At 37.8% G+C, this 26,987-nt stretch overlaps 1 protein-coding gene and 1 long non-coding RNA gene across 18 annotated transcripts in view; one reads left to right on the plus strand and one right to left on the minus strand.

Moving 5' to 3' along the window:
• Positions 1-26,987, plus strand: part of CFAP20DC (CFAP20 domain containing) — a 326,758-nt gene that overhangs the window by 25,478 nt on the left and 274,293 nt on the right. The gene's annotated exons all lie outside the window — the stretch shown is intronic.
• Positions 8,039-26,987, minus strand: part of LOC129032820 (uncharacterized) — a 188,644-nt gene continuing 169,695 nt past the window's right edge. The window contains exon 3 of the long non-coding RNA XR_008501476.1: positions 8,039-9,930. This is a non-coding gene — a long non-coding RNA (uncharacterized LOC129032820). The remainder of the gene's footprint in view (positions 9,931-26,987) is intronic.

Raw genomic sequence — 26,987 nt, forward strand, 5'->3', positions numbered from 1 at the left:
ATTCAATACAGAATTTATGATGCTCATTCCAGAGTTTTTTTCTTTTCCTTTTGCTCTGCTTCCTAGTTGTGTGGCTGTGGACTCAACACTTTAATTTGGTGTTTCCATTTCCTCACAGTAAATGGTAATGCGAACTCTTTTATTTTAATGGCTGGAGTTAATTGAAGACATTGGTCTTTCTCTAAGAATTTTAAGGAGTTTAGGTCCATGTAGACCTCAAAGCTTCCTTTTTCATTTCTATGATATGGAAAATTGGGCATGCTTCCAAACAAAGCTTTAGCCTCAAGCCAATTTAATGAAGGTTACTCTTACGTTAGTTTTTCCGTACTGTTACTAGTGAGCTAGACAAAGAGGTCAGGAAATAAATCTAATAGAAGTTTCAGAGTCTTCTACCCTATTGAATTTTGCTCCTACCTTTCCTTCTTCAGCGACGTTAGAGACAGTAGGCTCCTTTGAAACTTTAAACTAAGTAAAGTGAATATGGCCTCACAGCTGCAGACCTGATCTTTTCATATGTCATCGGTCTTCCTCAGCCTCTTTAAAGCCACTGGAATTGAGAGAATACCTAAATTTGATATCTTTAGGTCACGATGACATTAGTGAGAGCTTTTGAGATTGTATCCATGTAACTACGCACAACTCTTCCTGTGGAAAATGTGCTTTCTTATCTTTTTGGTCATTCAGTCCTTCCTTTAAAGAAAATAGTGGTTGCTTTGTAGCTTTTTAAGTTATTTGTAAAAGAGATGTTAACCAAATGCAAAGAATTATTATGTTATCCAGTGAAATCTTTTATGTCACCAAGGGAGTACATCTCCAAACTGTGTGTTGAGAACTAGACAACAATGGCCAGTAGTAGCTCTTTTTTAAACTGGAAGTATTGTACACTAAAGTGGTAATAACATTTTATTAATATTTTGAACGCATCTCATGGCTAATTTCAATTTCAGTTTTTTCTTTTTAAAAAATCAGTATTTAAATCTCATTATTTTAATTATGTCAAATTAAATGTACTTGCATAATCAGTGTATTTTGTTACACGCATTAGTGAAGAGAGCACTTTAAGATACTTTGCATACTGACTTTCTTAATATATTAAATTTGCATGCCTTAAAATAGGTTTTATGTGAAAGTTTTTAATAACATATGTGGTAGGTATATAAATCAGATGCATATCCTTTATCTATTAAACATATGTTTATGAAAAGTTTTTTTTTCCTGTTAGTTTGGTTCATTTTACTTTTCAAAATTATTTTTACAATATTCTTTAAACAAACTAGATGCATGTTCAAAGCGAAAAGAAAAGAAAAAATGCACATATACAAATATTTGGAAGTGTTTTTACTATGTAAAACAAAATAATAAAAGGCCATACATTTGTTAAACCACTGTGCAGTTAAATGATTGCCGTATCAATTATCAGGGCACAAGTCAGGGTCCTGTGATGGGTCAGATTATAGACTTGGGAGTTACTGGCTCTACCACTTACTAGCATGGTGACCTGGGACAAGTTTCTGAACACCTTTGTATGTCAAAGCCTCATCTGTACAATGGCTGATATTATATGTGTTTTTTGGGTAGTTAAGAGGGTTAAATTCAATAATGCCAAATTCTAAGTGCACAGTATATTTTAATTTATAATTTTTATATTCTTTAAATATAGATAAGAGTACATTGCTATTTAATTTTTAAATTGTTCTTCTGAAACATTTCGAGACAAATTGGGCATGTCTGCTTTCCTTGTGAAATTTTCATGCTACTTGTCCCTAAAGACAGATGGAAACGCAGCTTTTCCTTGGGAGCCTGCTTGACTATTGACTTATGCAAGTTCTCTATCTGGAAAGAAATGATTGGCATAAACATGAAGAAAAAAGTGATTGCTGTTGTTTTGGTATGGATGCTAGTTATTTATTTAAAAGACAACTGCAAGAAGTCCTGGCATCGGAGTTCTGGTATGAAGGGAGTTACAGGTCTGGTATGAAGGGAGTTACAGGTCTGGTATGAAGGAAGTTACCAGACCAAAGTAGAACCATAGATAGAAATGTTCAACTGTGAAGAAGCAGGACCTGGGAAAAACAGATATAACAGATAGACTTCCAGGAATTAAGGCATAATAAACAGGGCTTTCCTACTTTCCACTGCCCCTGTTTGCCTTCACTAACAGTGATGATTGAAGACAATTCACAGCAAATCACAGATCCTCCAAATGCACTCCCTTTTTTGATATGACAGTGCCAGGTAGATATATTTCTTTGATCCCATGATATGTAGCTCACTCTTTTTTTTCCTTTGGTCAGGAGAAATGTCTCCTCTGGTTTGGTTCTTCTTCCCCTTCACTGTATTTCATTTGTATTCTGGTAGTTAATTAAATTTATTGTTAGCAATTCAAGTATATCATGGAATCTTATGAAGTCATTTTGCTTTGATAAGTTGGCTAGTTGTAAATACAAGAAGAATCCCCCTTTGGGAAGGGCTGGTGTCTCTAGGGTTCCTGATTTCTGTATTTTTTTTCTCATAAATTGTGAAGTTTCTGATTTGGATGTAAAAATACCTCAGACTCTTTGGATTCATAGAAATGACAGATAGAATGGCATACATGTAGTAAATTACAAATATATCTTACAATAGCACTTACACATGTCTTTTATGGCATTTATTACATAATGGTCTTATTATTTAGACATCTCAACAATCAACTTTCCACCTCCAAATAGACAATGAGATCTTGAGGGGCCAGAGCAATTAGATCCTAATGAGGCTGCTGTTGAACTTTCCATTTCTAAGCCCCATTTGTAAAAGACATTGCCCAGATATTACAATAGACATCAGTAGATTTCATTGGACTTTAGATTGGTTACAGTATAGTACCTGCCATGGTAGTACGTGATCAGTAAATGTTAATTTCCTTCTTTCAATAGTTTTCTAATTCTTTGCATTATTAGACTCCCTTTAATTTGGCTTCAGTTTGTTCTGTGGTATATTTCTTTTGGGAGACAGAATGAAGATATGGGTGGCCTAAAATTGGCAAGGTAGTAATGCATTTAGAATTTCCACTCATAGAAAAGGATTTTTGGAGCTAGCTGGAGTTAGATAATTAAAAATCATCCAATCCATTGCTTTTTAGACACTTCTAAATCCCCTCTCTTACTTCAAACAAAAGAATTCATCCTCCCTTTTTTCAATCTTATGTACATTTTGGGATGAAAATGTTTATATGTCTTATGTAAATAGAGGATGCCATTGCTCCCTCATAAGGTTGAAATCCACTGATATGGTTCAACCTTCTTTTTAAAATTGGGTAATAATACATAGTCGAATAAAGCTGATGTTGCAGTTTTCAACCACGTTTAAATTCCGTTTCGAGGTACTCTGACATTTGTTTTTACTTTTTAAATTATCAGTATTTGAATTTTAAGTTTTAGATTTTGGTCTTAGCCCGAGTCCGTAGGAAAAAAATCAGGATTTCCTGCAGCCCAAGCTTCTTTATCCAGTTGCCCCACAAAGTTGGTGGTCACTGGCACCCTAGGCTTCTGGATCTGATCTCAGGCACCTCTGTCTCCATAATTCATTCCACTCCTCCTCCTTGCCATAGCCACCTTGGTTGCTGAGCACCTTACAAGCTCTCAGTCTTTGGCTCAAGTTTTTCATCCAACCTAATCCCATCTCTCCACTTTTTGAACCCTAATCGTTCTTTAAGGTCAAACTCAAATGCATTATCTTTCATAAATACTTCCCATATCCTCCAGTTGTAGTAACGTCTCTGCTTCCTCGGTGTTCTCATAATTGTGTACATGATTACTTTGAGGGCAGGGACTACGTCTTGTCATCAGTGTAATCCCTACAACACTTAGAAGAATTCTGTGTGCATGTGGTCCTCAGTAGTGCTTGTTATACTGTATTGTACTGAAATGCGTTGATACACTGTCGGTGTTCTTCTTTGATTAGAAAAAGATACGAAAACAAACAAGCAACAAAAAAAAAACAACAAGAGAGTAGAAAGCAGGTGAACAGGACTAAGAAAGTGTTCTGCTTTCCTTTTCTCAACTCTTAGTTCCTGGAAGACTAATGACTGGGCCTTAATTTAACCTTTTAATTTGCTCTGCCATGTATGAAGTGCATTTCTCTCCACCACACCTCTACTGGCAGGATGGTAACTATGTTAAAGAATGCATAAAGGCAGGAGAATTTAGGTAATGAATGAATTTTCTTCAAATGGTCATGTGGGTAGAAATATATTCAAGTAAATGTTTTCAAGGCCATACTAAAGCTGTGTAACACCACAGTTGGCTCTTAGGTAAAAACTCCAAGTTTGAGTTAAGCCTATAATAGAACTCCCCAAGGACAACTTTAATAAAACCAAGTCATCTGCCCTTGTTTATTGGAACACATTAGTGATCTTTGTTTTATGTCATTTCTTATTAAAAAGATATTATAATAAACTATTTCAAACAATGACAGTAATGTGAAATTCTCAGTATAGTAGGTGGGTGGTTGCATTTATTAGCAGTAAGTAGGAACAACCTTTCTGTTTCATGTACATAGACATTACCATTCTCTTTTTTCTAAGGTTAAATGCCATTGATCTATAACTTGGAAAGTAAACTATCTCTTAGCATTATTTAAAACCATATGTGATTATTCATATGCTACAAACAATGATTGAAATAAATATACAAATTCACTGTATTTAGAAACTAATGTGTTAGCATAAACTTTTAAAAAGCTTTAGCAGCTCAATTCTCTATTATAGAGCATCTACAAATCTTATCCAATTCCCTGGTTTTTTTTTAGGAAAAATCCTGAAGCCCAGAAAAGGGGTATGACATCTCTCAGGATGCAGTTTCTTAGTGGCAAAACCAGGACTAAAGCTCTGGACTTCTGACTCTCTAGCCTCTATTCTTTATATCTTCGCTGTCTTTTAGTGCTTGAGTTGCAAAAAGGTGAACATGTATTATGATTTCATAATCATGGTTTCTGACACTTTTAAAAAATGAGTTTATTTCAGCAAATACTTTGGACTCTCAAATGCAGAAGATCAATTCTGTTATGATATCTCAGGTTTCTGCTTCTCTCCCATTCCTCCCCTTCAAAAATCAACAGAAATAAGTCAGATTCTTTGCTTGGTTCAGGATTAGCAAGACAAAAAACAAAGCAACTTATTTTAATGATCATTTGATTGTTAAGGTCAGAAATCTATTTACATTATTTCAAGTAAAAAGATACATACTCGAAGAACGTGGAGAGATCTTAAGGAACCCAACTGCAAAAGTTGGTCCAGCCGTCGTGGGAGGTGAGAGTTGTCAACAGGTCTCTCTCTCTCTCTGTCTCTTCCCCGCAGCTACTCTCATCTCTCATTTTGTTTGTAAGTCTGCTGCTCAGTTCTTGTGTTTCGTTCTGCATACCAGCTTTTTCTGATTGCTTGCCATTGTGCATGTGGACAATAATGGCTGCCAGTACATCACTCTATCTCATCATTGTGTGACCGGGTTCAATCTGTGTATCTGTTGGTTCAGAGATTTGAAATAATAATCAGGATTGGTCCTTGGCCAATCGTTGGCTTTAAGCTAAGTGCTCTAAAGCTGGTTTAAATTTTAGAGGTTGTAAGCTGGAGGAGATTCCCTAAGAAGGCAGTGTAGGCAGGGTGGGCAGATGGACTGATATACCCACTCCACTGCTCTTTAATTATAGACACTTGACAGTCACCTTAGAACTTATTTTTCTCTCAGTCACCTGCCGGTGACTTCTGCAGATATTCCTGAGCCCCTCTACTGGCATTCATGGGTAAATGGTTACTGAAATTTTTCATTATAGTCAGATCTATTATACTTTGATGCCACTCTTGTCCTAGGTCATGTACTTTATTTACCTGGAATCCTAAGGTTATCTTAATGATACTATCTAAATTGTCTTAATTTAGATGCACTGTGCAGTCATTTAAGCACTAAGCTACAGTTCTTTAGTGTTTCTCTAGCTAAATAATAACACTGATTAGAATGATTGGGTTTATTGAACATCTAAAATACATTAGGCCAAGGAACCTGGACTGTTTCCATCTTCCATCTAGGGCCTTAGAGTCCTTTACTGGATCCTCTATATCTGGTCAGCAAGCAAAAGAAGAGAGAGCCTGGAGGAACACATGGGAAGATGTTTGGGGTCACAAATATAAAGCTGTATTTGCCAGGTTTGCTAAGATGGTTTACAAAATTTCATACATAGCTGTCTCACATTACCTGAGAGCTACAGGTAGGATGCAGCTCTGCTTTATATATAGGGTGACTATGTATCTGGTCGGTGTCTTCTCATTCCAGAACCCGGATAGAACAAACAGCCCCTATTTGGGACATACTGTCCATAAGGTGAGAGCAGAAGAGCAAGAGTCTCACCAGAACCACACAATTGAGTTTAAAGCTTCTCCTCATATATGTGTGGCACATGTTACTTCTACTTACATTCATTGGCCAGCCCAGTTAACATGGCCAAGCCTAGAATCAACAGGGCAGGGATGTATTCAATCTCCTATGTAAAAGGGAGATAGCAAGTAATTGTGAACAGTGATAACCTACTATAAACACACACAGACACACACACACATTATTTCATGCAATTATCACAGCACTGTTAAAAGTGGATATTATCACTATTACGCAATTTATTAATTTAACAAATATATATGAGCACCTATTGTGTTCTAGATCCTGTGGCTTTTGAGTAAACAAGAGTCAAGTGAGGACCCTCCTATCCTTGTCTCTTATGCATTGGTAATACGGGTTTATTTTATTTAAAATGTTATGACTATAAGATATACTCATACTTTATTGTAAAACAAACAGAATTCTCAACTCTTTGGGATCAGGATCCCTCCGTACTCTTAATAAACATTGAGAGCCCAAAAGAGCTTTTCTTTATGTGGGTCGTAGCTCAATATTTACCATGTTGGAAATTAACACTGAGTGATTTAAAATGTATTTATTATTTAGAAATAATAATAAATCCATGTCATGTTAGCATAAATACCTATAAAAACATATACAAAAAATATCTATATTTTCCAAAATTATACTTACAAAAATAATTTAGTGAAGAGTGGCATTATTTTACATCTTTGCAAATCTTTTTAATCTCTGGCTAAATATTATAGAAGACAGGTAGATTTTCCTGTCTGCCTCTAATTCAATCTCTTGTGATATAATACATCATGTTACCTTTTTAAAAACTCCACTATATGCTGTGAGAGAGTTAGAGTGAAAAACAAATAACATGTTAGTATTGTTATGAAAATGGTTTTGACTTCACTGAGTTCCTGAAGGGATCTTGCAGACCCTTAGCTATCCCCAGACTACCCTTTGAGAATCAAGAATCCCTTAACCACATTTTGAAAACTGCTATCTTAAAGTATACACTAAAAGCAAATACATGACATCCTCAGTACATTTTGAAAGTGTCACCATTCTGCTAATCTGTTTTATAAATTAGGTAGTTTTATCAGTCAGGTGGGCTAACTGCTCTAACAGATAATCCCCAAATCCCAGTGGCTTACTTAACACAGAAAAGCTTCATTTCTTGTTCATATTACAATTCATTGCAGGCCAACGATAGGAGCTCTGTCCTGCAGGGTCATTTGGAGGGACCTAGGCTGCTTTCATCTTCTAATCTAGGGCTGCATAGTCTTCTGCTGGATCTTCCATATCCCTAAACAAACAAGGGAAGAGAGAGCCTGGAGAATCATCTGGGAGGATGTTTGGGATCATGTTCTCCTGGCCCGAACTCGTGCATCACCTGTAACAGCATTGCGGGCTAGGAAATGTAGTCTGGTTGTATGCTCAGGAGAAAAGGAAACAAGCAGGCTTAGCCAAGACACACCTGCCTCCACCAGAATAAGCAATTTATTCTGATTATTCTTGTTCTATACATAAATAAGTTAAAACTTGATTATTTGTTTTCAGCTTTTTTGGTCTTACAAAACTTAAGTGGCATGCAGTGTAAAATAACACTTATGATTTGAGACAAGTTAGAAGGTCATGCAATCTAAAGTTAATTTTTTAAAAAACTTTTTATTTTGAAATAATTTCAAACTTAAAGAAAAGTTACAAAATTTAGTACAAAGAACTACCATATACCTTTCACGCATATTCACCAGTTATTAACCTTTTGCCACATTTGCCTTTACAGTTTTTCTGTATGTGTGTGATTGTGTGTGTGTGTGTGTGTGTATACACATTTTTTTCCTCAAGCTATTTGAGAGTGTGTTGCACACTTCATACTCCTTTATTAAACACTTTAGTATATATTTACTGAGGACAAAGACATTCACTACATGACCACAGTACAATTTTCAAAACCATTTAACATTGATGCAGTACTACTATCTATGGTATAGACATACTGTCCTTCATAGCAATTATGTTTTTGATCCAGAATTACACAGTACCTTTAGTTTTCACTTGTCTCCATTAATTTGTAATGGTTCCTTAGCCTTTCTGTGTCTTTCACGTCAGTGACACTGCTGAAAAGTACAGGTCAGTTATTTTGTAGAATGCCCCTTAATTGAGTTTGTCTGATGTTTTCTTAGGATTAGATTCATGTTATGCATCTTTGGCGAAATGTACTATAAAGTGATGTTGTGTCCTTCTCAGTGCAGTTTATCAGGAGGCTTATGATGTTTACAGCTGATGTTAACTTCAGTCACTTGGTTAAGGTGATCTCTACCAGGTTTTCTCATAGTAAAGTTACTATGTTTTTACTTTAACGTTAGTTGAGTCATTTTGTGGGGATATAATTTGAGACTATATAAATATCTTCTTCCTCATTAAGCTCTCATTCACCAGTTTAGCATAATGATTCTTGCCTGAACTAATTATCACTGTAATGGTTACAAAATAAAGTGGAATTTTTGTTATTTTCTAGTAACACATGGAAGAACCAAGTGTGGTAGACATTTATTAGTTGTCTACCTAGCATACTTTGCCACATGTTTCTCTTCCAAAAATTATCTGATCTTTGTTTGGGTATCTCCCCTGGCCAGTGCAACCTATGTGTGTCTAGTAAAATGGATCACAGTCTAGCCCCTGGAGTGGGCTTTGATTGATAGGTCAATTAGTGCATTTCATTTATTTAGCCACATTATTCTTTTAGGAATGGGAATCTGACCTATGCTGGGCCAATTGAGTGACTTTTATGACTCTCGTTTGGGATGCTAGACTGGGCTGCACTCTGTTTGTAGCTGGCACCCATCCTGTGACCATGAGGACAGAACTGACACCAGATGGCAGAAAGGGAGAAACAAAGAAACTCGGTCGCTGATGACAGCTTTGAGCTGCCGAATCAATCATTCTTGAAGCCTGCCCTACCTCTGTGGTTTCCAATAATGTGAGCATTCCATTTAGGTGAACTAGCTCAAGTTGGATTTTCTATTAACTTTTGACATAAAAGAGTCCTAACTGATACTCTCACAAGTAAATAGTAATAGCTGTTTAACCTGGAATTTAAAAAATTGTAAGGAGGATGTATGAGACTTTTCTGGTATCCAACAACAACCAAAAATGGATGTAGGGTTTTTTGTTTTGTTTGTTTCTCCTCAGCTCGGTGATGGAACCATGTCATAGGTCACTAAAGATTACAATATCAGAATCAGCAGTGTATATTCCATTTGCCAAAAGGCACTTGAGTTAATTTTTAGCAGTAAAGTTGCAAAAGTTGTGGGGTAGGACTAGTGTCATTTGGACTCATTTCTGTTCACCACATCAACTGGAGTGATTTAAAGCACAGCGGGAGCTGCAAGCGCAAGTTTGTTGGGATGTCACAGGAAGCTCAAGGGGCAGTGATGCAGCTGGGCATGGAAGCCAGTACTAGAAACCCTTAAGCACTCTCCATCTTTCATTTCAGCTTTTTCTGTGTTTTGCTTCATTTCCAGTCCACCAGGCAATTTCAAAATTCCTAGAGGGAGAATATGATTGTGTTAGTTTGGATCAGGCATTTACCCCTATTCAGTTCAGTTGTGCTCCTTAGTGTAAACATGGTTTTAGAAGACCTAGCCCTGTGGGTAAAGAGAAGATTTCAGAGGGTGAGTCAGGAAGAGACTCCAGAGTTGGCTACAAGAGAGACATTTGTGGATGCCACAGCTGCTGAGGGCATAATTGTAAATAGGAAACATTGGTTTGTGATGCCTTTCTTCTTCCCTTTCAGGACCCCTCTCTTCATCATTAGCCTGTGTTTCTCTCATTTGAATTCTTGCTAAGATACTAACTAATAAGATCTTAAGAATTGGATTATAAGCACTTCCAGAATGTTTTCTGTTGTTGTTGTTTTATTAAGGCAGTAGTTCTTAAAGTGTAGTTCCTGCATGAGCGGCATTGGCAACCTTGGAACTTGTTAGAACTCCAAATTCTCAGGCCCCACCCCAGACCTACTGAGAGAGAAACTCTGGAGATAACCCAGCAATCTGTGGGTTAAAAAACTGTTTTTAAACATTTTTAGTTAACAAGTAACAATTGTACATACCTATGGGATACAGATTCCATATACATGTATTTCAATGTGTATATACAATGTGTAATGATTAGAGTAATTAACATTCATCACCTCATTTATTATTTCTTTATATAATAAACATTCACAATCCTCTCTTCTAGCTTTTTTAAAATATACAATAAATTACAGTTAATTGTCTTCACCCTACAGTGCCACGAAACACCAAAACTCATTTCTCCTATCTAGCTGTAGTTTTGTATCTGTTAACCAACTGCTCCCCATACCCTTCCCATCCTCTCATACCCAAAATTCTACTCTCTGTTTCCATGAGCTCAGATTTTTTGTTGGTCCTCACATGTGAGTGACAACATCTTTCTGTTGTCACTTAGTTCACTTAACATAATGTCTGACTTACTTCACTTAACATAATATCCTCCAGCCTCATCCATGTTGCTGCCAATGACAGGATTTCATCCCTTTTATGGCTGGGTAGTATTCCATCCTGTGTATATACCACATTTTCTTTATTCATTCATTCATTGATGGACACTTAAGTTGATTCCATATCTTAGCTATCTCTCAGCAATCCATATTTTTAGCAGGTCGTTCAGGTGATTCTGATACACTTGAAGTTTAAGAACCACTCATGTAGGGAATTCCCAAAAACCCACAAGGTAGCCAGAACCCAGGATCTGGCTTCTTCCCAGCATTTTGTCCCAGCCTGGGCATCCATTGGTACTGCTTAGATATGGAAATGTGGCCATATGTTCCTCACCCATTGGTTCAAAAGAGAATCCCAACCTCAGGCTTCTAAAGAGTAAAACGGACTTAAGAGCAGAAAGGTTGTTGTCCCCAGCTCTAAAGCCTCCATCTCTTTGGTTTAGCCTTGAGAACAGACCACCATGTGTCTGGCATTTTTTAGAAATTTGCCATCTTATGGAAAGAAGTCTGGATGTCTGTGAGGCCTCGTTCTAAAACTGTATATGTACTTTTATGAAAGACATTCAGGAACGCAACTAATTCCTAAAGTGATGTAAATGTGAATAAACTAGAGGATTAGATATGCTGTTTCTAGGGGCCTATAGCCCTTCTTCGTCCTCCACCCTTCAACCCTCCTTCTTCCTCTTTCCTTCTTTTCCTCTTCCTTTTTCTTTCTCCCCTTTTCTGCCATTTTGTTTCTTCTTTCTCTTCCTTTTCTCCCTCATCCTTTTCCCTCTTTCTCTTGTTTTTCTTCTCTTTGTCCTCTCTTCCCTTCCATCTATCTTTATTCTTGCCCTTTGCCTTTTACTTCTTTTATTCTTCTTCTTCCTAATTTTTCTTTTCCTTCTTCCTTTCCTTCTCATTTCTTATCACTCTCCAGCTGCTTCTCTTCCTTCTCTCACTTCTACTCCTGTGGGAGTAAACTTACTCAAGAAGAGAAAGTGGGTGCTTGAGGGCCATAGGAAATGGTAAATGCTAGTTCTATCATCCTGGCTGCTAACTACAGACATCTTTAGACACCCAAGGCACCTGCAGGATTATTCAGGGTCCGAGCCTGCCCCCTCCCGCACCTGTTCAGCAAGAACTCAACCTTAGGCTCTTCAGCCCTTAGTCCCTTCATCGTCACTACTACATCCACATCCTAACCTCAGAAATGAGCTCGCAAAATGTTCTGTACTGGTAAATGTTTAACACTTGTCTCTGGGGTGGTGATGGAGTATTGAGGGTCCTGATGCTTACTTAGTACTTGCTGGTTTCTGTGGTGTAAATACTTCCACCATGGCTGCTTTCAAGCTACCAATCTGACATCACTGAATGTGGAGCTGGGAGGAGATGCTCACCACGGAGCCTCACAAACCAGTCAAGCATACTACTAAGGAATAGTACTACATATAGCCATGGTCCATATGTAGTACTACTGCCTTTCACCATGATGTAGTACTACCACCATATGTAGTACTACTGACTTCCACAATTAATGCAGATAATTGAGGGTTAGCCGTTAGTAAATAAATTACTCTCACTTGAAACATCAGATGTCTGTTAACTCTTTAACAGACTAATTTTTTTGACAGCCATTGAGATAATTAAAGGCAGCAGCATGTTATAATTACCGCAACACTACCTTTTAGTTTGATTAAATAAAATTTAACTGCAAGTACTGTCAGAAAAATTCAGGCCTTTCAACTGTTACCCTCTTTTTACTTGTGAGTCTGAGCTTGATATCCCTATGAATTGACAACACTATTTGGATTATAGATATCATAAAGTTTCAGTTAATATTTAGTTAAAAAGTAGAATATTATCCAGTCACCTTATCTTTTTTATTTGCATTCTACATCATCTCTGGTGGATTTTTATTATTTTTAAGTAGCTTCACATTATGTTTTATGATACATTTCTTCCTGCAACAGTTTTACATACAGATGGAAATGTTGGAAATCTAGTTTAAGTTTGATCTTTTTTTCCTGTTTTGTTATGTGATTGATCTGGTCAGTGAACAAGAAATTCTTGAAGGCCATTCATCACTCTAGGCAGCAGCTGAGCTAAACCTTCTAACTCACTGCTTGCAGTCAGTCATGCAAGATTTGGGTTATAAATATTGAATGTGCAAACAACTGTTTAAATTAGCTGTCCTATCTGTTTTATGCAATTTCAGTAGAAAAGCAAGCTGATATATTATTTAGTGGCAAGAAGTAGAAGACAGTGAATTCAGTATTATCCTTCCATACGTCATTGAATTCATCCTGTTGGCAAATATTTAAAATAGTTAGATCAAATTAATTCTTGTTCCCTTAAGTTAAATGAGAACTAAGGCAACTGAGCATGTAATTTATGTAGTTTTTTTGTTTTTTATATTCAAACAGTAGGAAGACTGTTAGTAATTGTACATGTAGCCATCTGTCATAAATATGGTAGCCAATTGTTAAATGCTTAGTTCTGTGAATTTTGTTACCTCTTTGCAATAACAAAAATAGCTTAATATTTGGAAATATTTGGGCAGGAAGGAAAATAGCAACTGGCTTATCCTACTATTCCTGGTAAGCATCTAGAATATTGAATATGTTCAGGTGTTAGTACTTCTGCTACTTGGAGTTGTAACAAGTCTGCATACTTTCACTGGTATTGATATATGTAATAGATAAAATGCAAACCATTTGTAGTGACTCCTAAAAGCCTTTCTGTGTGTAATGAATTTAGGTAAACTTCCATAACTGCTATCTGTGTTTAAAATTTATTTTTCAATTATATGATGCTGGGAACATCTTTTCAAGTAGCAGACATATATCTAAGCCTACATTAATAACATAAGTGAACTGCTTACCAAACCAAAGAGAAGAGTGTTCAGTAGCATGTGTCTCTTAGTAGTTGGATCACAATCTAACATAAAAGTTGGACAAGATTATAAGTTACTTCCTGTGACAAACACTCCTCCATTTTTCTCTTCTTTCTTGAACAGAATTTTGGTCAGGATAGCAATGAGCCCAGCTAAATAGACTCACCTTCCTAGAGCCCTTGTAGCTAGCAGTGGTCACATAACCTAGCAATGATCGATGAAATGCAAGTGGAATTCTATGGCTGGGACTCCGAAGAGAGCATTTTAAAAGGGACAGACTCAGCTAATTTGCTCCTTTAGCCCTTTGTCTTTTGGTGTTTTGCTCTCTCCTCTGATACACTTCTTTTTATGATTTAATGTCTAAGTCTTCGTGAAATTATGCATTCTTTTAAAACAGTGTCTACTTTAGAATTATAAAATTAAACTTTTACTTATGTCCTTATGTAGAAATAAATTGAACCAGCCTTGCCATATTAATAAACCACATTACATACAAATGTAAGAACAGTATTGGTGAATAATTTTAGTGATAACAATCGCAACTGCAGGGAAAAAAAAGAATTTTCTTAATCTCATCTCTCAAGTCTTATTTCTCTTTTTAATTTCTACTTCCTTTTTCTTTGATCAATTGCTATGTTTTCTTACCCTTCAAGTGCCTGTAGTCCGGCGGAAGAGGCCAATTTGTAAAAAATAATAATGCAGTTTTATAAGTTCTAGAAATACATGTCGAAAATGCAAATCTGATTTTATTATTTTCCTACTTAAAAGCCTTCCATGAGCTTTAATGTGGTATTGAAGGTCTTTTCATTCTGGCTTCAATAGCCTTGTCCAATCTTCACTCCTTTCTTTCTCTCAGCATATTTCCTCAGCCTTATGCTGTCTAAAATCACTGGACTCTTGGTAGGATCCGGAAACTGTCACATACTGTCATTCTTTCATATCCTTGTGTATCCTTTCACTTCTGTACCCTTTTTTTCATCTCCATCTGTGAAATCCCACTCATTCTTCAAAACTGACTTATCTTTAAGGCGTTCCGTGACTCTTCCAAGTTGAATTAATGACTACTTCATCTTCTGTGCTTCTCATAACATTCTTTTTATACTTCTATGATATCATTTATTCAGTCAATTTATAGTTACAGGTCTGTCTTTCTTAATAGACTGTGAGTTTTGTGAAGAGATAAGCTATGCTTTATTTTGAAGCACCAGTGTCTTAGCAAGTGCCTGGAAAGAAGTAAATACTCAAGATTTTTGGTATGTTTTTATAACAAGTAAATAAATTTAAACTCTCTGCACCTTTCATTGAGTACTAGGATTAATTATTCATAATTAATTATTTACCTGTTCCTTAAATGTATCCCTGTGAAAGAAATGCTGCTGGTGATGAAATAATCTTCATCAATTACCTAACAAATAATTGTCCATTTGGGTCATATCTGCATCTGCTTTTACTCTAACCCATGACTATGGTTGTAATATCTCCTGTTTTATTTCTAATTGAGCTTATTTGGATCTTCTCTCTTCTTTTCTTGGTTAATCTCATTAATGGTCTGTCAATTTTATCTTTTCAAAGAGACTTATCTTTCATATTTTTTTTGTCACCATTTCATTTAATTCTGCTCTGATATTTGTTATTTCTTTTCTTCTGCTGAGTTTGGGTTTGATTTGTTCTTCTTTCTCTAGTTCCTTCTGCTGAGTCTGGGTTTGATTTGTTCTTGTTCTCTAGTTCCTTCTGCTGAGTTTGGGTTTGATTTGTTCTTGTTCCTCTGGTTCCTTGAGGTGTGACATATATTGTCTGTTGTTCTGTTGTGCTCTTTCAGACTTTTTTTTTTTTTTTTTGAGATGGAGCCTTGCTCTGTCGCCCAGGCTGGAGTGCAGTGGTGCAATCTCGACTCACTGCAACCTCCACCTCCCAGGTTCAAGCAATTCTCCTGCTTCAGCCTCCCGAGTAGCTGGGACTACAGGTATGCACCACTATGCCCAGCTAATTTTTGTATTTTTAGTAGAGACAGAGTTTCACCATGTTGGCCAGGCTGGTTTTGAACTCCTGACCTCAAGTGATTCTCCCGCCTCGGCCTTCCAGAGTGCTGGGATTGCAGGCGTGAGCCACCATACCTGGCCTCATTCAGACTTTTTGATGCAGGCATTTAATGCTGTGAACTTTTCTCTTAAGACCACTTTTGCTGTATCCCAGAGGTTTTGAGAAGTTGTGCCACTATTATAGTCCAGTTGAAAGAATTTTTTCATTTCCATCTTGATTTTATTGTTGACCCAAAGATCATTCTATAGCCGCTTATTTAATTTCCATGTATTTGTATCATTTTGAGGCTCCTTTTGGAGTTTAATTTCTAGTTTTATTCCACTGTGGTCTGAGAGGTTATTTAAAATGATTGTGATTTTCTTAAATGTGTTGAGACTTGTTTTGTGGCCTATTATATGGTCTGTCTTGGAGAATGTTCCATGTGCTGATGAGCAGAATGTATATCCTGCATTTTGTTGGGTAAAAAGTTCTGTAAATATCTGTGAAATCCATTTGTTCTAGAGTATAGTTTAAGTTCATTGTTTCTTTGTTGACTTTCTGTCTTGATGACCTGTCTAATGTTGTCAGTGGAGTGTTAAAGTCCCCCATTATTATTGTGTTGTCATCTATCTCATTTCTTAGGCCTAGTAGTAATTGTTGTATGAATTTGGGAGCTTCAGTATTAGGTGCATATATATTTAGGATTGTGATATTTTCCTGTTGAACTAATCCTTTTATCATTATGTAATATCCCTTATTGCCTTTTTTTTTTACTGTTGTTGCTTTAGAGTCTGTTCTGTCTGATAAAAGAATGGCTACTCCTGCTTGCTTATGGTTTCCATTTACATGGAATATCTCTTTCCACCCCTTTACCCAAAGTTTATGTGAGTCCTTATGTGTTAGGTAAGTCTCTTGAAGACAGCAGATACTTGGTTGGTGGATTTGTATTCATTCTGCCATTCTGCATCTTTTAAGTGGAGCGTTTAGAAAGTTACATTCAATGTTAGTATTCAGATGTGAGGTACTCTTCTATTTGTCATGTTAGCTGTTGCCTAAAGACCTTGTTTTTTTTCATTGTTATTGTTTTCTAGGCCCTGTGAGATTTATGCTTTAAGGAGGTTCTATTTTGGTGTATTTCAGGGTTTTGTTTCAAGATTTAGAACTCCTTTCAGCATTTCTTGTAGTACTGGGTTGGTAGTGGTGGATTCTCTCAGCATTTGTTTGTCTGAAAAAGATTTATTCTCCCCTTCATTTATGAAGCTTAGTTTCACCGGATACAAAATTCTTGGCTGACTATTATTTTGTTTAAGGAGTCTACAGATAGGACCCCAATCCCTTCTAGCTTGTAAAGTTTCTGCTAGAAACTTTATAGGTTTTCCTTTATAGGTTACCTGATGCTTTTGTCTCACAGCTCTTAAGATTCTTTCCTTTGTCTTGACTTTAGATGTCCTGATGACTGTGTGCCTATGTGATGATCTTTGTGCAATGAATTTCCCCAGAGTTCTTTGAGCTTCTTGTATTTGGAAGTCTAGGTCTCTAACAAGGCCAGGGAAGCCTTCCTCAATTATTCCCTCAAATAAGTTTTCCAAATGTGTATATTTCTCTTCTTCCTCGGGAACACCAATTGTTCTTCTATTTGGCTGTTTAACACAATTCCAAATTTCTTCTACTTGTTCTAGTATGTTGTTGAGACTTCTGCTGCATTTTGTATTTCCCTAAATGTGTCTTTCATTCCAGAAGTTGTGATTGTTTTTTCTTTATATTTATTTCTCTGGAAAGTTTTTCATTCATATCCTGTATTTTTTTTAATTTCTTTAAGTTGGTTTTTACCTTTCTTTGTTATCTCCTTGAGTAGCTTAATAATCAACCTTCTGAATTTTTTATCTGGCAATTCAGAGGTTTCTACTTCGATCCATTGCTGGGGAGCTAGTTTGATCTTTTTGGGGTATTGTAGGACCCTGTTTTGTCATATTACCAGAATTATTTTTCTGGTTCCCTCTCGTTTGGGTAGACTATTTCTTAAAATTGTTCTTGAATTTATTTTTGATTGGACTGTGGTTTTTTAAATTTAAATTTCTTTTTTCCTCTCCTAAGGACCAGACTTTGATGTTTATTTTAGCCTAATTTGATTCTTGGTGCTTGTAGGAGTGAAGACTTTGTATGAGAGCCTTAGTTATACAAAGTCTTTGTGTACTGGCTTTCCCCAATGCTGGTGAGTGGTAATAGTTATATTCTTCATATGTAGGTGGGTTCGCTCTCTCCTGTCGAGTTATAATGGTAGGGATCTCTTGAAGCTTATCTTGTTCTCTCACAGTGTACACTTTATTTGTTTACTGCTTTCTCAGTTTTTTTTTTTTATTTTTTTTAATTTTATTATTGTACTTTAAGTTTTAGGGTACATGTGCACAATGTGCAGGTTTGTTACATATGTATACATGTGCCATGTTGGTGTGCTGCACCCATTAACTCGTCATTAGCATTAGGTATATCTCCTAATGCTATCCCTCCCCCCTCCCCCCACCCCACAACAGTCCCCAAAGTGTGATGTTCCCCTTCCTGTGTCCATGTGTTCTCATTGTTCAATTCCCACCTATGAGTGAGAACATGCAGTGTTTGGTTTTTTTGTCCTTGCGATACTTTGCTGAGAATGATGGTTTCCAATTTCATCCATGTCCCTACAAAGGACATGAACTCTTCATTTTTTATGGCTGCATAGTATTCTGTGGTGTATATGTGCCACATTTTCTTAATCCAGTCTATCGCTCAGGCTTCAAGCCAATAGGGAAGGTATTCCTGGGTAGGCACCAGTTGTGGTGAAGGCAGGTGGGTAGATGTAATACTTAGTGGTGGGCTGAGGTCCCAGCCTTGATGAGTGTGGCTGGGGAAGCTCTTAATTAGATGTGCTGAGGTTTTATCAGGGTTAAGAGTAGGAACTACCAGAGCTCCTATGCTAGGTCACCAGGAAAGCTGTTCACCTCACAGCCTCGCTCCTGTCCTAGTGTTTTAGCTATTCACATCAGACAGGCATCTCTTTTCATCTGTAGGAATGTTGATGTTCCAAGTAGGGAGGAATTGTGACCCTGCCTCTGTCGGCCTGAATCTGGGGTGTGCTTCTTCTGTGGGGCTGCACTCACCCTGGATTTTTCCAGAAAGGCTGTCTATAAGTGCATCCAGTGTTTCTGTGGGGGAAGCCCCAGCTGGGTCTGCAGTGGAGTGCTGGGGGAAACAAGGACCTTTTCTCTAATGCCTTTCATGATCACAGAGGCTGCCTGTCTGTTGGGATATAGGTGCAGATTTTCCCTATTGCACCCAGCATTGCAATTGTTTCTCTGCTATGAGAAACTACCCACCAGTGGAAAGATCTGAAACCCAAGTCCTGCTGTTCAGATTTTTTTGTCCCACAGGGTTTTTCCTTGGTAGGGTGCTCTCCCCCTTCCCCTAGGGATGAGGCTTCCTGAGAGCTGTACTTTAGTGATTGTTATTGCCCTTCTGGGTCTAGCCACCCAGCAGGGCTACCAGGCTCCAGACTGCTGCTAGGGAATGTCTGCAAAGAGTCCTGTGATGTGCTCTGTTGTCAGGTCTCCCAGCCATGATACCAGCACCTGCTCTGGTGGAGGTAGCAGGGCAGTGATGTAGGCTCTGTGAGAGTCCTTAGTTGTAGATATGTTTAGTTTTGTGGCTTTCTCAAATGCTGGTTATGCTAGCAGTGAAGTTGTCGCGTGGACAGACTCAGGCCGTCTTGTTAGCCATAGCTGTTGTTTTCTCCTTGGTGGGAGCCAGATTATTCTGTCATGAGTTGCTGTAATGGCTTGAGTTGGTTGGCCTCCAGCCAGGAGGTGGTACTTTCCAGAGAGTGCCAGCTGCAGTAGTAGAAGGGAGATCTAGCTTACTCTAAGTTGGCCAGGGAAAGTATTCTGGTTTCTTAGGTGATGGGCAGAGCCACAAAGCTCCTAAGAGTTTATGTCTTTTGTGTTCGGCTACCAGGGTGGGTAGAGGAGTACCTTCAGATGGGGGAGGATTAGGTGAGTATGAGCTCAGACTCTCCTGGGGCAGGGCTTGCCACAGCCACTGTTGGGGAGTCGGGGGGTGGTTCTCAGGCCAATGGGGTTTTGTTCCAGAGGGAAGTATGGCTACCTCTGCTGTGCAGTATAGTTTGCCAGGGAAGTGGGTGATATCTAGTAGCGAAAGGCCTTACCCAGCTCCACACAGTTGGCAAGGCCAGTCTCACTCTCGCAGTGCCCCACTAACAGCACTGAGTTTAGCTCCAGGTAGCTTGCTCGCAAAACTCAGACCTGCCCCAGGCCATAAGCTTCCACACTGAGAAAGCAAGCAAGGCTTTCAGGCCTTGCCCCTCCCAGTCTGCCTACAATGTCAGCAGCTCCTGTGTTTGCATCTGTAACAGTTCCCATTTGCCCCCCACCCAGATTCTGATCAAGAAAGTTTGTGTCCATTTGAAACTAATACAAAATTTAGTTGGAAGCTACATTCATCTTGTGACCCCTCCCTAATTCTGCTGGCTGTCTTCCCCTAGGGCCTCTGTGAGATATTGTCAGGGATGGCTTCCCTGGACTCAGGCTGGAGAATGGGACTGCCTACAAGGCTCTTCCTGCTGCTGCTTCTAGTTTTATATTTCGTTCAGCTCCCCAAATCTGTTTTAGCTGTAAGTAAGGTTAAGTCCTTCTCCCGTGATCTGGATTTTCAGATTCCCAAGTGGGAATGTGTGTTCAGAGGCAGGATTCCCCACCTCACACTTTGGGAACTCACAGTTTTTTGCCTGTCTCACAGAATTTGCAGCACCATGCTGCTTCTTTCGAAGGATCTGTGAATTCTTCCAGTTTTCCTGGTAGGTTCCTGCAGTGGTACTTGAAATGAAAGTTCATGGTGTGAGTCTCCACACATTATTCAAGTCTCTCCAAGTGGGAGGTACACATTAGCCCTGCCTCCTGGCCACCATCTTCCTCCCGTCTCCTCCTGATGGATTTTTAACGTTATGATTTTATAGTTTTCTTGGCTTATTCTGGTTGCTGGGATGACAGTAGCAGCCTTTTGTCACTGTCTACATTCTAACCTATTCTCCCCTCCTCCCTGTCCATCCATCCATCCATCCATCCTTCCATGTATAGATGTGTATATATACATATTTATAAAAACACATATAAATGTAGGGATATTTAAAAGTACTTTTCATTGAGGAGTAATTCCATCTTGTGAATTATTTCCCTTCCTCTATATGCCCAAATTACTATAAGGTGTTAGTTTTAGCTTTCCTAAATAAATGAGAGATTTGAGTCACTGAAAACCACATTTGTTTTCATCTACTTCTATGTATCTAGGATATTTTGTAAATGAGGATTTACTACTTCATATCTTTTCAGCCTCATCAAATCTAGAAATGAAAGTAATCAATACTTAAATTTGATTAGTTCACAAATAATGTAGTCTCTATCGACCACCAAAGAAGATTAAGAAACAGATGATGAAGACATTTAATTACATTAATATATTGAAACTTTTATGACAATAAGAGCTAATGATAGTTATATAACAGTTATTGTCTGTCTAGAAATATAGTGGTGGGATATTAAGCAAGATGTTATCAGTATTCACATCATTTTAATTTATCTAAAGTGATATAAAATGAATATAAGCAGAAAGCTTAATTCATATAAAAATTATATGACAGCAAAATTTACACATGGTACACTTTAAGTATATTATAATCTCTCAGAGTAGTGTTTACCACAGAACATAGTGTTATGTAAGGTGACTTTGTCTGAAACTTGTCTGTATCAGCTAGCTTTTTCTGCATAACAAACTACTCCAAGAGTCAGTAGCTTAAAAGTATTATGTATTATTTATCATTTATCTGTGGGCAGGTTGGAGTTACTAGGCCTGGCTAGGCAAATAGGCTTGAACTATGCATGTGGCTGGACTTGCTTCCTCACTGAGGTTTGGAGTAAGGCCTGCTCCACATGTTTTCATTCTAGGGCTCAGGCCGAGGAAAACAGAAGCCACCAAGGCCCCTCCCATGGCATTGGTAGAGACACAACTGAATGAACAAAAACACACAAGGTCTCTTGAGATCTAGGCTTAGAATTAGTGTACCATCCCTTCTGCCTCATTCTGTTGGTCAAAGTAAGTTCATGGCCATACCCCAAGTTAAAAAATAGCAAATAATACTGTGCCCAAGGAGAAGGCATTACAAAATTACAGGACAAAAGGTATAGATAGAGTAAGGGATAAAAAATCAGGGCTATTCTACCATTGTAGCCAAAGGGGATTGGTTACATAGGTAGTTAGGAATCTCATTGTTATAAGGTACTTTCTCTGGCCTAGAACTAGATGTTGGAGACAGGGTTCTGTGGTTGGTATCCACTAATGTGGGGGGATGCTCAAATCACAAGTTTACCCAGGACTAGGCAGATATTGGAAATGAACAAAACAGAGCTGTGGGGATTATGCAGTGGAAAATTTGTACCCCAGTTAAAGAGGTGGGGACCTCTATGCAGCCACAGCTGACAGTTACCAAGTAGAAAAGCAGATCATGTTTACCAAATCTTCAGATTTCTCAAGAGAATCAAGAAATTAAAAATTTTTAATGACATCTTCTAATTTTTAGAGGTTGGTAAGTAATTTTTTTAAAAGATAATAACTTGTTGGCCAAATCCAAGAGGCAGATTTGGAACGTGGGCCTCTAGTTGGTAATCTGTGCAAAACCAGAGGTTGCTTGGAGACTCTGGAACATTTTCCATTATAGTGGCCTTGTCTGTAGATGCTAGAGGGCATTACAAATCTTACCATAATAATTAATGCTAATAATAATAACTCCTTAAATTAGTATGTCACTTTATATTTTATAAAACACTTTCATGCTCTCATTTGATTATGGTCGAAAAATATGTCTCTTGCTTCCTCCAAGAAGCAGGAAGAGCCTTCTTCCTGTGCCTCAGATGCATGTTGGGTGCTACAGACATTTGCCTGTTTACCAGATATTTATTGAGCACCTGCTATACATCAGGAACTGATCCGGGTTATTAACATACATCAGTGAACAAAACAGATGAAAATCCCTGTCCTCATGGAGTTTATGTTCTTTCTCTTTGTAGCTTGACCACCTTGTCCTAAAACTGGATCAGCACCTCATTCATTGGTTTGCCCTATTTGAAAGTATTTACAGTAAAAGCCCTGTCCTGTAACTATATCAAGACATTTACGAGGTGAGAATAGCCAAGGGCACCAAAAATAGGTATGTTGCACAAAGGGAAGAGTGTCCATTAATCCATTGGGTCTGTTAGGAGAGCTCCATCTGCACTTAGTGTAAACAAAAGCAAGTCTATAAAGAGCCCCTAGTAATTGGTGGAAATTAAAGTGAAATTAGAAAATCTTCATCCTATTGTATGTATTATGTGTTGTTTTCATTATAGGTTCCTCTACTTTCTTCCCGCAAGTTAGTTTCAAACTTCTCCTGGAATGCTATAATGTGCCAAAGTCAGGATTGACCAACTTTTACCATTATCAGGCATAGTCTGTCACTTAGGCAATTACATCAGTTGTTCCATTTTCATATCATGTCTGGAAGACAGATAACAGATGTCTTTAGACTTTTGTCCTAGTAAATTGAGATTTCGTCTGTTTGTATATAGGCTTATAACCACACTGTATCTCTGATATTCTTAACTTGGATCTTTTATGGGGATACCTGTGGATTGTTCTGGCATACATCTGACTTTGGGTTTAGAAAGGTAATGAATAGTACTATAAATATAATCCAACTATAAAAGCAGTCTTTAGCTTGCTATTCTAAAGCACACCTAAAAGCAGCCTATAACTTGCTATTCTGAAGCACACCTGACTTGCCAGATATTAAGTCTGTGTCTGAATCTCTTAAATAGATTAGGCTGCATAACACCTACAACCACCAATAAGTCGTTTCTGGTTAATAGACGTACAGTAAAAGTTCATTCCCTCCATCCACCCATTCTATCTGTTGTCTTATAAAAAAAATAGAGAGAAATAAGAAACTAGGTTGTTACAATGTATAAAACAAATATCTACCTTCAGATGACTGAGAGTGGTATCTACACTATTTCATAATTTTTAAAGCCTTTCATTTTTTTCATCCCTTCTGTGCTGCATTTTTAGTGTGATTAATCAGTATATTTCTCCCCCTCTGGTAACTCTTGAAATGCTTATAAAATAAGTCTTTTAGATTCATCATATAACTGTGGGGAAGAACATTGGATATTCAGTCAGAAATCTTGGATGCATTATAGCTCTGTCACTAACCAAGACCTTGGGCAAGTGACTTCATTTTCTGGGAGCCTCAGTTTCTTTAGATGTAAAAGGAGAAAATGAAAATGCCTCCTTAATGTGAGGATAAGTTTGATGATAAGAAGTGCTTTTTAAGCTAGGCAAATACTAGTTCTTGTTAAAAGAAGGTCACAAATGCTCTTTTTCATATTTACTTAAAATAACATCTCCTTGAGTGAGGAAGAAAGTTGAAGAAAAATAGAACCAATCCTCATTGATAAGCCTGAGAACATTGATTTGGCATCTTTTGCTGCACTTGGAGATAACACCAGACATGTCAGATCAGATTTGTGGTTGAGAGAAAGAATAATGGAACATAAAATTTAGCACTTTCTGTGATGCTAATTTGTGAGTAACTTGTATTTTCTTTTTGTTATGATGACCAGGGTATACATGGATATTTTTAAAAATGAAAATGGTAGTATCATCAGTGATAGTTCTTAGTATGTAAGTTACTGAATAGATGTTTTGTAGATGTTTTCACATTTAAAAATACTTCTACTTACTTTGCTTGCATAAAGTCATTTTGGTTATGCCATCTAGAAGCATTAATTTTTCCAAATGATTTTTGTTTAGAAATTGGAGATATGTCCCTTAAGGTGGGATTGTGTATCCCTTATGAGGGAAGCTAATTATTCAGCATGTGTGTGTGCCACACACTCATCTTATCATATCCTCAACTACTGGGAGTAAGAGGTATTTATTCCCCTTTGTTCCGTTTTGTAGATGAGGAAACTGAGGCTCTGCGAGTAACTTTTCGAAGGCTTGTCAGTGGGTTAACAGAGCTGGGATCCCCAACTCAGTTCTGTCAGGCTCTGACAATCCATGGACTTTTAACTTCATGATCTTGCCTCCTAGGTAAACGATTAAGATGGTGGCCAACCACATGGCATTTTAGTATATACCAGGTATTAAAAAATGCCAAAAGTTACTTACATTTTTGTTTAATAGTTCACTTTTTCAATTTAGAATGTCTCAGTTTTGGAATCTCTTCTTTACCACATGTCACGTTTTTGTCCTTCCCCTCAAGCCACACTAATTGGCAGAGAGCCCGGGAAGCCCCCTGATTACTATAGTAACATCAGGAACTTCCCTTTCTTCCCTGAGGCCACCCCTAATCAGACTACTGCCTGGCTAATTCCCTGCTTTTGTGAGATTAGAAAAAGGTTGTCTGTGCCGGGCGTAGTGGCTCACACCTGTAATCCCAGCACTTTGGGAGGCCAAGGCAGGTGGATCACCTGAGGTCGGGAGTTTGAGACCAACCTGACCAACATGGAGAAACCCTATCTCTACTAAAAATACAAAATTAGCTGGGCATGGTGGCGCATGCCTGTAATCCCAGCTATTCAGGAGGCTGAGGCAGGAGAATCACTTGAACCTGGGAGGCAGAGGTTGGGGTGAGATCGAGGCTGAGATTGAGCCATTTCACTCTAGCCTGGACAGTAAGTGTGAAACTCAAGAAAGGAGAGAGAGAGAGAGAGAGAGAGAGAGGGAGAGAGGGAGAGAGGGAGAGACTGTTTCAAAGGCCAAACTCCTAAGCATAAGATTACCACCCGCTTTCCTCTAGTGATATGCCTTCTTGGTGATCTATACAGTCCTATAGAGGCAGTCTATCAGGCCTTGTATTTTTGTAGTAGTATCAAAGAATCTTCAAGGATAAAGTATAGAAATTAAGTACATAAATTATAATTTACAATGTGTGTTATTTTACCATTGATTTAAATCTCTTAGGTCTCTTTCCTTTTTTTCTCTTTCCCTTTGGCAGGCTTCAGCTCTTTGAATTTGCTCTCTTTACTAACTCTTACTGCTTTAATTCCAATATGCACCCATTTTAGTAACATTTAAATGTTTTTTTAAGCTTCTTGGAATTAATAGGTTAATTCTTATTTTTCATCATTTAATTTAAATCCATTTTCCTTTTTCCCCCTATCAAGTTTTCTTTTATACTTTCTCACTGGGTGATGTCTTTTCATGGTTGAATTCCCAGTCAGTGAACTTAATTTGAGTTCCAAACTGTGATATTTTTCGTATATTATTCACCTAAATATCAACTCAGTTGGTACCTCTTGAAGTTTCTGTTCCAGAAACTCTCCAAATGGGCCTTCCTGTTTGTGGAGGGGAACACACTCTACTCTCCTCCCTGGAACAAAGCCTTCTGTGTTCTTCACATGCTGTATGCCCTCCAATTGCCACCCACTCTCTGCCTCCATTTCTGTTCATCTGAATTTTCAACCTCTCAAATCTTCCTGATTCTCCTTGAGTGCCCACTGTCTCATGAATTGACAGGCCCTGAAATATTTCCAGTTTCCGCTGACTTCAAGTTGGAGGGCCTCCATCAGCATTTCCAAATCTCTTCATAGTCCCCTGTCTACCTTGGTAAAGATTTTATTTCCAGATCTTACCATCAGGTTATTGTTTCCTTTATTTAAAAAATTAACACAAGCATTAGTGTCTTTACCATGATCATGCTCAGATTCACTGACTCCAGCTAGATTCAACTGCTGAAGATTTTGACTGGAATTTGAAGCTGAAACATCTCTTCTTCACCACCACACCTCTGCCTTAAGCTTTATCCATACGCCACTCCTGGCCATCTCAGTAATCTCATACAGATGGAGGGTATTGTAGTGTCAACCTAAATAACAGACAGAGCCTCGCTAAAAGAAAAGATGTTTATTTGGGAATGAAGCATTGCAATGAGAATACACATATGCCATGATAAAGTATGTGTGTTTTCAGAGGGTTAAAGGAAGACAAAAGTTTTTAAAGGAAGAAATGAAGGAGATTACATAATTGTTTTGAAATGATTATCTCTGGCTGCAAGATCAAGGGTGACAGTAGTTCAAGGTTGGACAGGCAGTTTCTGGGCAGATGTTCT

The sequence above is a fragment of the Pongo pygmaeus genome, chromosome 2 (assembly GCF_028885625.2).
Source record: "Pongo pygmaeus isolate AG05252 chromosome 2, NHGRI_mPonPyg2-v2.0_pri, whole genome shotgun sequence".
Taxonomy (NCBI): domain Eukaryota; kingdom Metazoa; phylum Chordata; class Mammalia; order Primates; family Hominidae; genus Pongo; species Pongo pygmaeus.